Consider the following 13,002-nt stretch of genomic DNA (forward strand, 5'->3'; position numbering starts at 1 on the left):
TTTAGGTAGACATTGGGGAGCAGTATAACAGGAAAGCCCTTGTAAGGCCCTGGAGTTCATGGCCAACGGTGGTTAAGGTAACTTAATTACTGGAGGTTTTTAAGAACAGATCAGAAATGCTTTGCTTAAACATTTATAATGCTAGGGGAAGTCGATCATGCTTTGGCATAGGAAGATAGATTAGATGACTGCTTGAGGACGCTACTGGCCCTGTTTTTCAATGAGAGCCTCAAGATTTATTCAGCTTAGCATTAGACAAAGACCTTTTATTGCGATGTGTGTTATCAGGACTCCAGGCGTGGGCAGATGTCCCAAGGCTGTGGCACCTCCCTTAAGCACCACCTAATCACACAATACAGCCCCAGGTGGGGACTTTGGGTTTTTTCCTCCTGCTGTGCCCCTAAGGCTCCCCCTTGCTTCCCAGCTTTGCAGAGCTGACCACAACATGCAGGTTATTTCACAGTATGTGCCAGGGACCATATGCTGGCAAATAGCCTGACTACGGCCGTCAGTAGGGCTGGGCTCGGACCGAAGAACTGTCCAAAGATAGCTGCATTTTGCTTGCTCGCACGGGAAACGTCAGGAGAAAAAATATCCAGCAGCTGCATCCTAGCCACGGGCCACAGCTGAGCCGCCTGCAGCACATGCAGCATAAATCAGCTGCCAGTTGTCAGCTTATACAGTGCCGCTTTTGATAGATAAGGGGAAAGTTGAATAAACTAGATTTATGCAGCCAGTGGACTTCAAGTAAGATTTCTCAGCTCTTCAATTACACATTTGCATGGACAGAGCTCCTTGCAGAAGGGTCAGAGGCGCCTCACGGCACCGGGGTTACTTTAGGGCGATCCAGCTTTTTCGGCACGGGGATTGGACGCCGGTGCGGGAACCCCTGGCAGAAGCAGTGGCTCACGAGTCTGAGCAGAAAACATGTGATTTTGGGCTTCGCCCTCTGCCCTGGCAGCTGCTCTGCATTTGCACGGGGGTCACGGCGAGCAGCGAGGAGCTGCCGCACGCGGATGGGGCTGCCGGCTGGACCACTTGCCCGTTGCATATTCAGAAATAACTGCCCAACTGAGAGCGACACGGATGCTTGGAGAGCGTTTCCCTTCCTCCTTCAGCCCAAGTTTGGGACTAAATCAGGGGCTCCCGCGACTTGGGGGCAGCTCTCCGCTCTGCGGGAGGTTTAACGGCCGTAGCAGATCGCCGCGGGACGGCGGCTGAGGTCAGACCGAGCTGCAGACTGCGCCGCTTCGCTTGCAAAGCGTGGAGGATGTGCACGCTTTATCGCAGCGCCTCCAGCTCCTCCGCCTAGAAAACACTAGCATCCAAATTCCACCCCCCCAAAAAGTAATTAGTTAAAATTAAACACTTAGGCATGTAAACATATTGGCCAACCTCAAGTGAAAACATGTATAAATGTATCAGTTTTACCGCAAAGTGACATACTTTTCTTATCAACTTAACATTTAACTTAATAACTGCTTTAGAAAAAAAAAAATAGAATTACCCTCAAATAAACTAAGCGATATGGATTTATTTAAAGAAAACATTTGGGTACTAAAACAAGAATAACAACAATTAAAATGCTAGAGAAATATAAAATATATGGGGCAAACTTAAAGCTATCAAGTTGAAATATATACTTATTTGACAACTCAAAATTCATTGAATCAAACAACGTGGGTGGAAAGTGTTTTGGCTGTATGTTTTGGCTATATTTTAGCTGGTCTGTATTACAGAAATTTTCTTTTTGTTGCAAATGTTCCACTGCAATTTTTTTCAAGCTTCTGTTGACTGAAGTGTTGACAATTTTTTCATTTGCATCAATTCTTATTTTAGTCGATATAGAATAATAATCCGGAATCTTTGCCATTAAGTAAATTTAAGATATATTAAAGTCATTTCATATTAAAAGAAGTTGATTCCATTTGGTAATGTCTCCAGTAAAACACTCCAAACAGTCTTCCATTTGGGGAACTTTTAAACAAATACGAATTCGATATGGCAAAATTCCTGTAAAAGTACTTCAGATTTTTGTAGTACTGAACAGAAGTGTGACTTTGGTCCTTATAGGTCTGGGAAAGGTTTTGTATTTCTGAATTATTCGTTGAGTTTTTAAATTACTGCGGAAAACCCGAAGAAGCACTAGTAATCCTGGCCTGCTCGGCTTTGCGCGCTGCAGGAAATCCTCCAGCGTTGTATCTGAGCGCACGGTTGCCATTAGTAACTGAAAGTGGCTTTAGAAACGTTTTATGTTTTCCTATATGCCGACGTCAGGAAAACAGCTCCACGCCGGAGCCGGCTGGGAGGATTTCTGCTCCTCCGCGGCAAACTCTGCTCGGGTCCTGCAAGAACCAGCTCCCGCTTCGACACGGGCCTGCTTGCTCCTTCCCCTCCTAGTCCTCCGGCCCGTCTCCCCGGGAACTCAGAACCATTTCCCTGCTGTTTCTCCTAATCTGGCATTTAAAGTCTCAGACGATCCAGGTTTGACCCAGCGTCGGGAGCCCGAGCGCGCCCTGGCCCTCGAACACCGATTTGGGGCTGTTTTCGTCGAAAAGGCCCGTACCCGCCCGCAGGGCCTGCGCCGGGGGAGCCCGCGCGGGGGCGCTGCATAGCGCGGCGGGCGGCGGCCACTCTGGCCGGCGCTCGCCTGCTCGGCGGCCGCGGCTCGCCGGAAGTGACGCCGGGCAGCGGAGCCCCGCGGCCTCCGGTGACATTTTCTCTGGCGTCGGGGGCGAGGAGCGGCGGCGGCGGCGGCGGCGAGACGCGGCTCCTCCCGGCCGCCCATGCCCCAGCTGCTCCCTCGCGGGGGGGAGGCCAGGAGGGGCCCGCGTTGTCCAGGTGAGCGGCGCCCGGGCCCCGCCGCGGGGCGCGGGGCGGCGGCGGCGGCGGCGGCACCGTTAGGCGGGAGGGAGGGAGGCGGGTCCGGCCCTGCCGCCTGCGCCGCGCTGCGGGCCCGGCCGCGCTGCCCCGCGGTGCTGCCTCGCCCCCCGCCGGCGCTTCCCGAGTCGGGGCGGCCGCAGGGGCCCTGCGCGGTGCCCGGGCCCCCGCGGGGAGCTTCGGCCTCCGCCGCGGCGCCGCGCGGGACGGACGGCGGAGCCCGGGCTCGCCGCCGTTTTCGTGCCGTAACCTTGCCCGCGGTCCCCGAAACGCCGCGCAGCCCCGGCTCTCGGGAGCAACTTCTCGTCCCTCACGCTTCTTGATACTTGTGTCGCGCGTTATGCGGTCGTTTTATATGTTTTTTTTTTTTGGGGGGGGGGAGAACCTCACAACCCTTTGAAGAGCAAGGCGTGTGGCCTCTAGTTTTATCCCCCTTTCGTTTACCTGGAATGATGGGGGCTTATGTATTTATTTTTTTTTAATGGAAAAGTTCACGTCGTTCGTGCCTTATCTAGCCCGAGTTCCCCTGAGCGCCTAACGCCTAATGGGTTGCAGATGTGGCTCTGAGCGACGCGGCAGCCTGAGGAGAATGTAACGTTTAACCGTGCTACTGTGCTCTTGTTTTTTTAAAAAAGAAAAACTAGTCGGAGCGGACTTGTCACGTTTGAACTCGCCCCCCAGTTTCAGTACTGCAGTGTCCTTTGCGTTAGGATTATCAGGCCGCTTTTTGAAAGACTCCGTGTCTTTTGTAGGGTCATTTCTATAGCGGGTAGGAAGAGCTTTCAGCTCTGTTAGGTAACGTGTCTAGTTATGCTCGTGTATTGGTTCCTTAACAGTGAAAGTAAACTACTTGTGTTAAAGTTCGTGTGTCTTATTGTCTGTGATTTGATAAGTGCAGTAACTTAGTTGTACAAGGTCTCAGTTATGACTAGTTATGTATCTAAAACTAGTACCAAGTACCTAGCTGCAGTTCAAAGGCTGTAAGAACTTTACGGAGATGCTATGGTATGAAGTGTAAATCCTGTTGGGTTTTTCTTGTTGTTGTTTTTTGTTTAGCTGACCTCTAATTCTACATTTTAAAATCAGGGAGTAATAAATCTTGAAACTTTTAGGTGTCTCTTTAAAAATGTAAACTTTCTCTTAAATCCCATAAAAGAGCTTTTATTTAGATTTGTCTTGTACTTGTGAAACATAATAAGGCTAAATAGTAGCTTCACTTACAGGCAAGAGCTAGCATGTTTCTGGTGTTCAAGCTAAAATTTTAAATGCAGGCAGTGTAACAGGTCTCCCCTTATATTTAAAGTTTGTTTAGCGTTCTAAAATATTTGTTTTAAGGTATTTTATGTTGAAAAAATCTATTTAAAAACTTATGTTTGACCTCAGTGGTGTACCATGTACTCAAAATAGGTGAAAACTGGATGTAGCACACTCTTCTTTTAAGGCATTCATCTTGTGGTTCTCCTGGCCTAATTAACACCCGTAATTGCTGTTTCTGTGATATGAGTGCTAAAAAGCAGGCAGGCAGAACGGTACAGCTTCCCCTGTTGCCCCGGACAAGGGAAACATTGCCTCATGGAATGAATTCTAGGTTTATAACAAACTTTAAGTAGAACAGTAAATTATTTGGGATGTATTTGGTGGTCCCAAACGTTTTCCTTCCCCCACCTCATTGAATTCAGATCACATATGAATACATGATGCAAAAGCAGTGAGAGGATAGTGAACTCGGCTACTCAAATGGCAGTCTTTTGAGTGTCATTTTCTGAGTTCTTCACACAGTGAGCAAGCTAGAGAGATCAAGTCCTGGCAAAAAAATAAAAAATAAATAAAAATAAATACTCCAGAGAGGATGGTTATGTGCCACTAAAGACTAATAAGCTGTTGCTTTCTGTGATTCTGGCATACCAGTAATGCTGGTTCTGTGTCTAGATGATTAAGAAGAGGGACGGGGGGGATGATGGAAGGTAGTACGTGAGTATAGGCAGCTGGTATACGTTAAAGTATGAGAATAACAGTTCTGACTCATTTTGCAATAGTCGCTTTTTTAATTATAATGCGTCAACTATTTCTGTTTGCTCTTCAAGCTAATTACTGGTTGGCTAGTGTATAGCCATCGCAGAAGAGGTGCGATGAGAAATTTGTGAGAAATCAGGAAGAGGAAAGGACTGCGGTCTTACACGTTCAAGCGTATGATGTGTATTGCAGTGCAGCCTGGCCACCTATGCTCGCGCTTGATAAGCGTACAGAGGCTGCCTGCTTGGTAGAAATTACAGGACGCAACCAAGCTGGGAAACGAGTGGATGCCTCGAACGAGTGGAGGGAGGGAAAAGGGGAAGTAAGGCGAAGCCAGCAGCAAGGCAGTTAAGAACAGTAGAGAGGCAGTGGTCACAACACGTGCAAAACAAGCACTGCTCCGACTGATAAAAAAAAGAGGTAGGAAGGATGTTTGTGTGCGTTTGACAAATGGGCAGATCACAATGGCAGCTGACTGTGGAGGAGGTCGGGATTAATGAGATGAGGTAAGATAAGACTGGATGAACAAAGAGCAAATATAGAGAATCATGAGGGGCTTTGAACACTAAGCATTAGGGAGATAAAGTTGGTGTAACTTGATCCGGAACGACGAAAAATTACTATCCTGGTTGTCCTGATCCCTATCTCCTTGCTGTTTATTTACCATTAAAGCGCAGGCTTCTTTGCCTTGCCTTTAAAGCCATAGCTGATTTTGTTCACTTTCTTTCCTGTTTATATATAATCACGTTGACTCCCTGCTCACCAAAGATGCATGTGCCATCTATGACCCACCTGTATATCAACATCTCGCATAAAAAGCTGTTACTTAGACAGTAGTCCCTACGTACCACGCTGCAGACTATATTAGCAATGCAGAACTATCTGTTAATCCCCTCTGGCTAAAATATTGCAGTTAAAAACTTTGAAAATTTGAAAGCTTTTCAAGTAAGTAATTTGTAATTGTTTCAAGCAACCTGTATTTCATTTTCTGTAACCTTTCAATGTTAGTATTTTGACAGTCCTTGACAGAATTGGGTCTATGGTCATTCTCAGCTTATATGTTTTTATCTGCAGTTGACTAAATGACTTATAAAGCTGTAAACGTTGACAGAAACTGAGCAGCAGATTTAATAGCACATTTACTAGATCAAAGTGAAAGATTTAAATACCATAGTTGCAAGAATATAACCCACACCTCAAAACAAGGTCTCTTTTTTCTTTTTTTTAAAAAAGTACTAAAACTTGAAAATCCTTGCTGACTTGAACATGATCAGTAGCAATGGGAACTGAAGATGAAGCAGTAGTGGGAGAAAGGGACAGGCTCGGTATTGGGAAAGAGTTCTGGGATAAAGTTGTGTTGTACACTGCGTGTTGCTGCACAGTTGCAACTTGAGGACAGCCTAAAGCTTGCGTGCAAGGAAGTAAATCAACTTACCATTTTTGTCTCATTTCTTCGGAATCCAAGTTAAGCAGGGAACCATCACTCTTGCTTTTAACTTTAAAAATCTAACTTGAAAGCTGCTGAACTGTTATGGCACTGGAATCAGCTGCGACAAAAATTATTGCATGGAACTTTAAGTCTTATTTTCATTGTAATTTGTGTTGTCATTCTGTTGCATCTTTGTTCCAGGTTTTTCATGCATAATACAATTTGGAGTCTGTGAGTTGAGAGGTAGAAAGTAATTCCTACAAATGTACAATTCTGAGCAAAAGGAAAACATGAATAAAGAGATTTTGTAAATGAAAATGTGGATATAGCATGAGTACTAACCTCTGCAGTTGTTTCATCATAACAGTACACCTCTGAGCTAGACTGGTGTGACTGATACCCTCTGCCACTTATTCAGTGTTATTGCTGAGGGTTAAAATTTAAATTTGTGGTTCCCTGTTCAGGAGTCAAACTTGTTAGTGTTACCTCTTTACTTGTCTGGTTAGTGTTAACAGAGATTGTATGGTATAGTGATTTCTTCATGGATGTGACTTTGTTTCTACAGTTCAGGTACATACTGTTTACTCATTCAGACCCGAAAATGAGATGCAGCTCTGTCACTGAGGCGTTGCCACTACACAATTACAGATGCATTACTGAATGCCCAGGGAGGTCAAGTAACATGCTCTGGTTGTGTGGTGAGTTTGCTTTAGATCCGGGATGGTCCAACATCATACCCTTTCTGTGTAAGAGGGTGTTTAGGGTTTTATATCAGTTTGACCATGTAGTCTGTCTCTTGAATGCTCAGTAATTTATTCAAGTAGCAGAATAGTACGCAGGCTTTAGCCGTATCGCAGCTTGTGATATTCATTTGCCAAGAAGAAAGCTTGAGAGCTGCTGTGACTTAATCTGACAGCTTTTTAATCGGAAGCAGAACAAGTGGTCACCTAATTAACTGGAGGTATTTAAGACACTTTCAAGCTGGCGTATTGGTTTCAGTATAATTGAGTCATAGCTTTGGATTTATAGTGAAACTTCTCCAGTGTCCAGTAGAATCTTGTTCTGCTTTCACACCTTAAAACTCCCTGAAAGTGGGCAGACAGAGCCTGTCCATGGTTGGATAACGCTGTTATTGCTACATTTCTGCTGTAATGTCTTATTTCACAGTGCTTGATCATTAGTCTTGCAAGATTGTTTTAGAGAAGGCAGACTTCATTTCCATTCATCTGTAATGGGTAGAGACCAAGTGACTCACTCGCAGTAGCAGAGCTGGGAATAACAGCGAGCCAGACTTCATAATACCAATTGTCTGTGAGATGATGTAGTTTCTACCATTTCAGTAATTTGTTTTTCATTGCGAGTAATACATTTCCATGATACCTGTTTAGGATTGCCACTGTATGATCCAGTAATACTGTAAAACTTTCTTCTGGAAAAAGCCAGCAGCGCATGATAGTCGTGTTCAAGTCAAGACAGTACTATTCTGTTGTACTGTGGCTTTGTAACCAGATATTGACTGCCTGTTTCTCGAGTCTGCTCTCCCTCTTTTTGCTCTCTGAGAATGGCAACTGTTGCTCTAGAGAGAGCCCCAAGTATCTTGGCAAAAGCAAAATTTTAGGGAAAAGTTGAGTGATAAGAGGTGGGTTGGGAAACTGTCTACTAATTCCGTGTACTTGCTACTATGGTTGGGATTACAGTGTAAGATAAGGTTTTGTTAGACACTGTCTCCTAATAAAGTAAGTTGAATACAAATACCGATATCCTGAGGCCTCATTGTATTCAATAAAATGTCTTTTGGAGATGAAGTTGTCGTTTTGGGGAAGACTGGACTTGTAGGTAGCAGTGCCCATGAGCTAAGCTACTGGTTAATACAACCAGAGTTGTTGTCGATAGTTGTAGTCCCTCCAGAACTAGTAATACCTTTTGATCAGCACTAGGCAGAATATGTGAGGAGTTAGAAAAAACATTCCTTCATTTTCAAAGGCCTGTAAGGTGAAGTTTTATTTTTCCATGATTTCAATTAATAAGTCATCTTAAAGGCTATTCACAGGCTTTGGATCCCAGGCCATGCTTCATCTACAGCCTTTATCAGCTCACTGTAGTAAAATCCAGAAATTGTTGAATATTGCAAAACTGTGCTGGGGAAATTTAGTGAGTAGCTTGTCACAGTTAGCTGATTTGTAAGGGTTTATGAGGCTATAGACCTCATTTACCTCAAATTTAAAAAAGCTGGTTTTATAACAGACACTTGATTGTGTGTGCATATGTGTGTTGTACAAGGTCAAAATGTTTTTCCTCCTGTTTAACATCTGTAGTGAATTTCGCTGTTTGTCTGTATGGTTCTCATCAAGCTACAGCAGAGGGGTGGTGGAATAATAAGACTGTGTTGAATGAGCAGAACGGGGTTGAAAAAATACTCCAAACTCAATGCTTTCACCTCCCATCTCTCCTTTTGCTGAGAAAGCTGTATGTGTTGCTAACTAGTAGTTTTATTCTTCGGAAAGCTCTGACAGTTGATCCTTTTTTTTCCCTTAAAGAATAATAATGCAGCAAATCATTATGGGGTAGATAGTGTTTTTATTTGAGGGTACCTAAGGTTTTTTCATCAGCATGGCTACCTCCTAGTTTTATTTTGCCCTATTTATAGCTGATAACTTGTTATTCTCTTAGGTATGCTCATATTTGACTACAGCAATTAAATAAATGCAAAATCCTGTGTATGTTGAGGAAGGGAAATGTGTGTTTCCTTCTCTGCCTGTTGTCCTCTCAAAGTGGAGGTCAGACTTCTTCACCTGTAAATACTATAGGAAGCATCTGTTAGTAAACATGGTGTTGGCAGCATTATTCGTAATGCACATGTAACTGGCTTTTGACCCTGTCAGTTCTGGTTTTGAAATACCTAAAGTAGATTATGCACATTTGTAGAACCAGCCTGTATGTACATCATACTAATTTTTTCATGTGCCAAAAATTTATTATAAATGATCCCTCTCCTGCACTATACTTTTTCCTTGTCATGCTTTGCTCTACTTCCGTAACAGGTCATGTCGCAGTCTCACTAATTCTCCTTGTGTCCACAGACATCTATCTACACCTGACATGTCCTACAGGAATTTCACATTTTTGGTTGCGTTAGCTTCTTGGGGAGTCTCAGTGAGGAGCCATGTATTATAGGCTAAAGGCATAGACTAAAAGGTTAGATGTCTAGATCAGGAGTTAGCTGTGGTCTTGAGTATAATTCAGTAGTGCAGGTGCACTTTCTTAGCGAGAAGGTAGTGGGTTATATCCAGTGGAGTTATCCCTGTTGCTTACTGAGTCCTTAGGCCATGGTAGACCAATATCATGAATGCTTCCTTCGTCAAGAGCACTGTAAACACATAGCGACTATGGTATAAATTGTTAGCAAACTGTTGTACTCTGAAGTCCATTGGAAGATCTTATTACTGGTCTTAAAATGATTGAGAAGTTGGTATCAAGAACAGCCAAAGAGTAGTTAGTTTCTTACTGCCACTGGAACTGTCATAATTTGACTGAATGCAAATGAATTTACCTTTACTGATACCATTTATTTGTAAGTGCTATGCCTACTGCGGATTCATTTTACAATAATTAAATTTTACACTACTGACACAATTAAAATAGCAAATGAGTAAGATTAATAGCTTGTAGATGAGAAAGTGCCTAGAGGTCTGGGTTTAGGTTACAGGTAGAATCTGAACATGTCAACTAACTTCTCTTCTTCAGTTGACCAGACCATAAAATGGGTATGTCACTTCCCTATGGGACAGAAAGGTACTGGCTTTAGAGAAAGATATAGTACTGGTATTGAATTAAAATGTGTAGAACTTTAAAATACCTGCAGGTATATCTCTCATTTTCTGTGATTAGCATGGAGTAAAGATCCATAAATAGGGCTGATCATAAAATACTTTGTAGCCTCGCTTGGTTATCTCTGTGTTAGATCATCTTTGCTGGAGACAAATGGATGTCGTAAATTCATACCACTGCCAGTTCGGTGACGTTTGCCCTCGGGTAACTTTAGGAGAACGGGAGATGCTGATGACTCCCTTTGTCTGCTGCATTGGCTACAGAAGGAGCTGCAAAACGGCAGATTCGGGTTCGGTTAGGTAGACAGTACTGTTACTGAAAAGAAACGTTAGGGAGGACTTGACGGAAACAACGCTTATCTATTGAGTGTATCTACCCTCTTAATCTCAAGGATGCTGTAATTCTGGAGTGATGTTTTGCAAGATGAAGTGAATCGGTCCAGTGCTCTCCCTCACCTCAGGCCTGTTGCTGCTCTGCGGTGTGTGTTGGACCACTCGCCTTCCTCTCTTTCCGGCCCTCCTCATTCCCTGAACTCATTCAGCCAACTAACCCAGCAGGAAACTCCCCCCGTGATAAGGGGGAGAGCTTTCTTCTAGCAAGTTGAATTACAAAAGGACTTGATGGGTGCTAGGCGGCCCAGCGAGCAGGCAGGACCATCTCTTTACAGCGGCAGTGAACTGTTAGATTGGCTCAAGGCAGCTGGAATCTGTGTGCTGCAGCACTCATCGCTGCTTTGAAAAATAGCAGAAATAGCAAGGTACGGAGTATTCATCTGTGCCTGTCCGTGCTGGGCCTGCTTTGATTTTGCAGGAGACGGCACGTGTTTTTCCTGTCAAAGTTACCCTGCTGCTGTAATGATCTGCGGTTTGGACCTATTGGCAGGCAATACAATCTGTGATTACTTTCAGGATATTACAGATAAATGTTCTTAATAGCAAACACTCACTCTGAAGATCAGGATTAACTTGTTATTGGTACTCCCAAACAGTTTAAAATCTGGCTTTTCTGTGAGCTTTATTTTGTTGCCAATGGTAGAACAGTAGACAAACATTTCTTGAGAAGAAAAGCTCTGTTTATATAGAATGGCGTGAACTAAAGGAGGAAGCACAAAATACTTTATTTTGAATCATAAAAATGAGAAAGTGATAGAAAATTTTGTTAAAATCTTAGAAAAAGATGGTAAATCTGTGTGCATGTCCTCAACAGATGATCTGTGCAAACTAATACATGGCAGAGAGGAAAAAGAAATTAAACTTACGGCTTTCCCAGTGTTGATTTCTACCACTAGTTTTGCTGAAAGAACAGTGAAGACCTAGCAGTGGGTCTGTTAATTTTTTTTAGGGACAGAGTTATAAAAAGCTGCCCCTCTTCTAATTTAGAAGGAAGAGAGTGCTTTAGACTTAAATCATTGCCCACTTGAGAAAAGGGTCTCAGTGTGAGAAAGAAATTAGATTTGAGAAGGGTAAATACAGCCAACTTTATTCCTTTTTCTATATGCTAATGAATTTATTTTAACAAGGACTGTGATTCTGTGGGATTCCAGCACAGCTGGTGAATGTTTCTGGAACCCTGTGTACAGACTTGTAATCTAACCCATAGTTGGTAGCTCTATTTTATTTGAAAGAAGCAGAATGCGAATGTTTGTGTGCACTAAGCATTGCAACATGAAAACATGTATTTAAATGTAAATTGTTTTGTACTGACAAAAAATGTTGTTCTTCGAGGTTGCAAGCGACACTTCACAAACCTTTGTTTTAATTTCTATTCTTGTACTTTTTATTCCGTCTTGGATAACTTGTATACACAGCCTGTTGAACACGCAGTAGGAGCAGCAGAACCAGTTGAAACAGAGCATGAGTTTGATCCTTTCTTCTCTTTTTTCACACCTTGATTCTTTTACCATGTTGGTTGAGAAAGAGTTCTGTTTTTTAGGATTGCTACCAGGCCTGATTTATGAATCATCTGATAAAGAGCCAACTCCACTCCCAGAAATGTGCCTTAGGTAGAATTGTATGCTAGTGAGTCAGCTTCAGGGCAGCGTTTTCAAAGGAACGCTAAATAAATTACACAGTATCCATGTGGGGGTGGCTCAGTGTTATGAAAAATCTGCTCTAGAGCATCGCACATGCACATCCACACAAATTTGAGAGAAACATCTTGAGTTAAATTGAGTCCTGGTTACACTTCTGTTGTTTTAAGCACTTAGGTATGTGTTACACTTTTGTAAGAAAATAAAGGGCACGTTCTAAAAATGTACAGTGTCATTGGAAAGGAGATTTAAAAAAAGTGCAAAAGAGTTGTTGGGAAGTGTAGAAAGCACTGATACTTTCACATTTGTCTTGATGCAAATCAGCTTCTTCTGATAGAGAGCTGATTATCTAGACTGATTAGTTTTTAATACTTTCGATTGCTTAGATATTTTGTTCTTGGACCTATCTGTATGTGTTGTTAGTACTAGAATATTACAGGTGAGTTTGAATTAGAAGTGCATTGACTCTTAAAGGAGAGAAAGGCATTTCAAGCAGATAAAAGGTATGACAAACATTTCTGAACCTTCATCCAAAACCTCTGTAGGTGGTTCTTCATGTCTGGAGTTATTAGCACTTCACATCTTCAGAGTCGTGTGGTTTTCTGACGGGGTGAACTTTATTTTGGTGTTTGCCAAAATTTTCCCTTCTTGTACTCTGAAGTGGTGGACTTCCATGGTGTGGTCGATTCTTTAGCATACGGGTCGTGCACTGCTACTGTCCTTCCCTTTCTCTTTGTCATTACATAGTCTGTGAAATCTGTGATTCAGAACTCATGCTGTTCTTGTCTGTCTCTTTACACTTTTAAAAGACAACTATTTAATG

The 13,002-nt window shown here is 43.0% G+C and overlaps 1 protein-coding gene across 1 annotated transcript in view; it reads left to right on the forward strand.

Annotated features, from left to right (window-relative positions):
* The first annotated feature begins 2,697 nt into the window (after positions 1 to 2,697).
* The window catches only part of ARK2N (arkadia (RNF111) N-terminal like PKA signaling regulator 2N), a 46,000-nt gene continuing 35,695 nt past the window's right edge, over positions 2,698 to 13,002 (forward strand). The window contains exon 1 of the mRNA XM_067316466.1: positions 2,698 to 2,841. The gene's annotated coding sequence lies outside the window, so the exon portion shown is untranslated. The remainder of the gene's footprint in view (positions 2,842 to 13,002) is intronic.

The sequence above is a fragment of the Apteryx mantelli genome, chromosome Z (assembly GCF_036417845.1).
Source record: "Apteryx mantelli isolate bAptMan1 chromosome Z, bAptMan1.hap1, whole genome shotgun sequence".
NCBI classification, from domain to species: Eukaryota; Metazoa; Chordata; class Aves; order Apterygiformes; family Apterygidae; genus Apteryx; species Apteryx mantelli.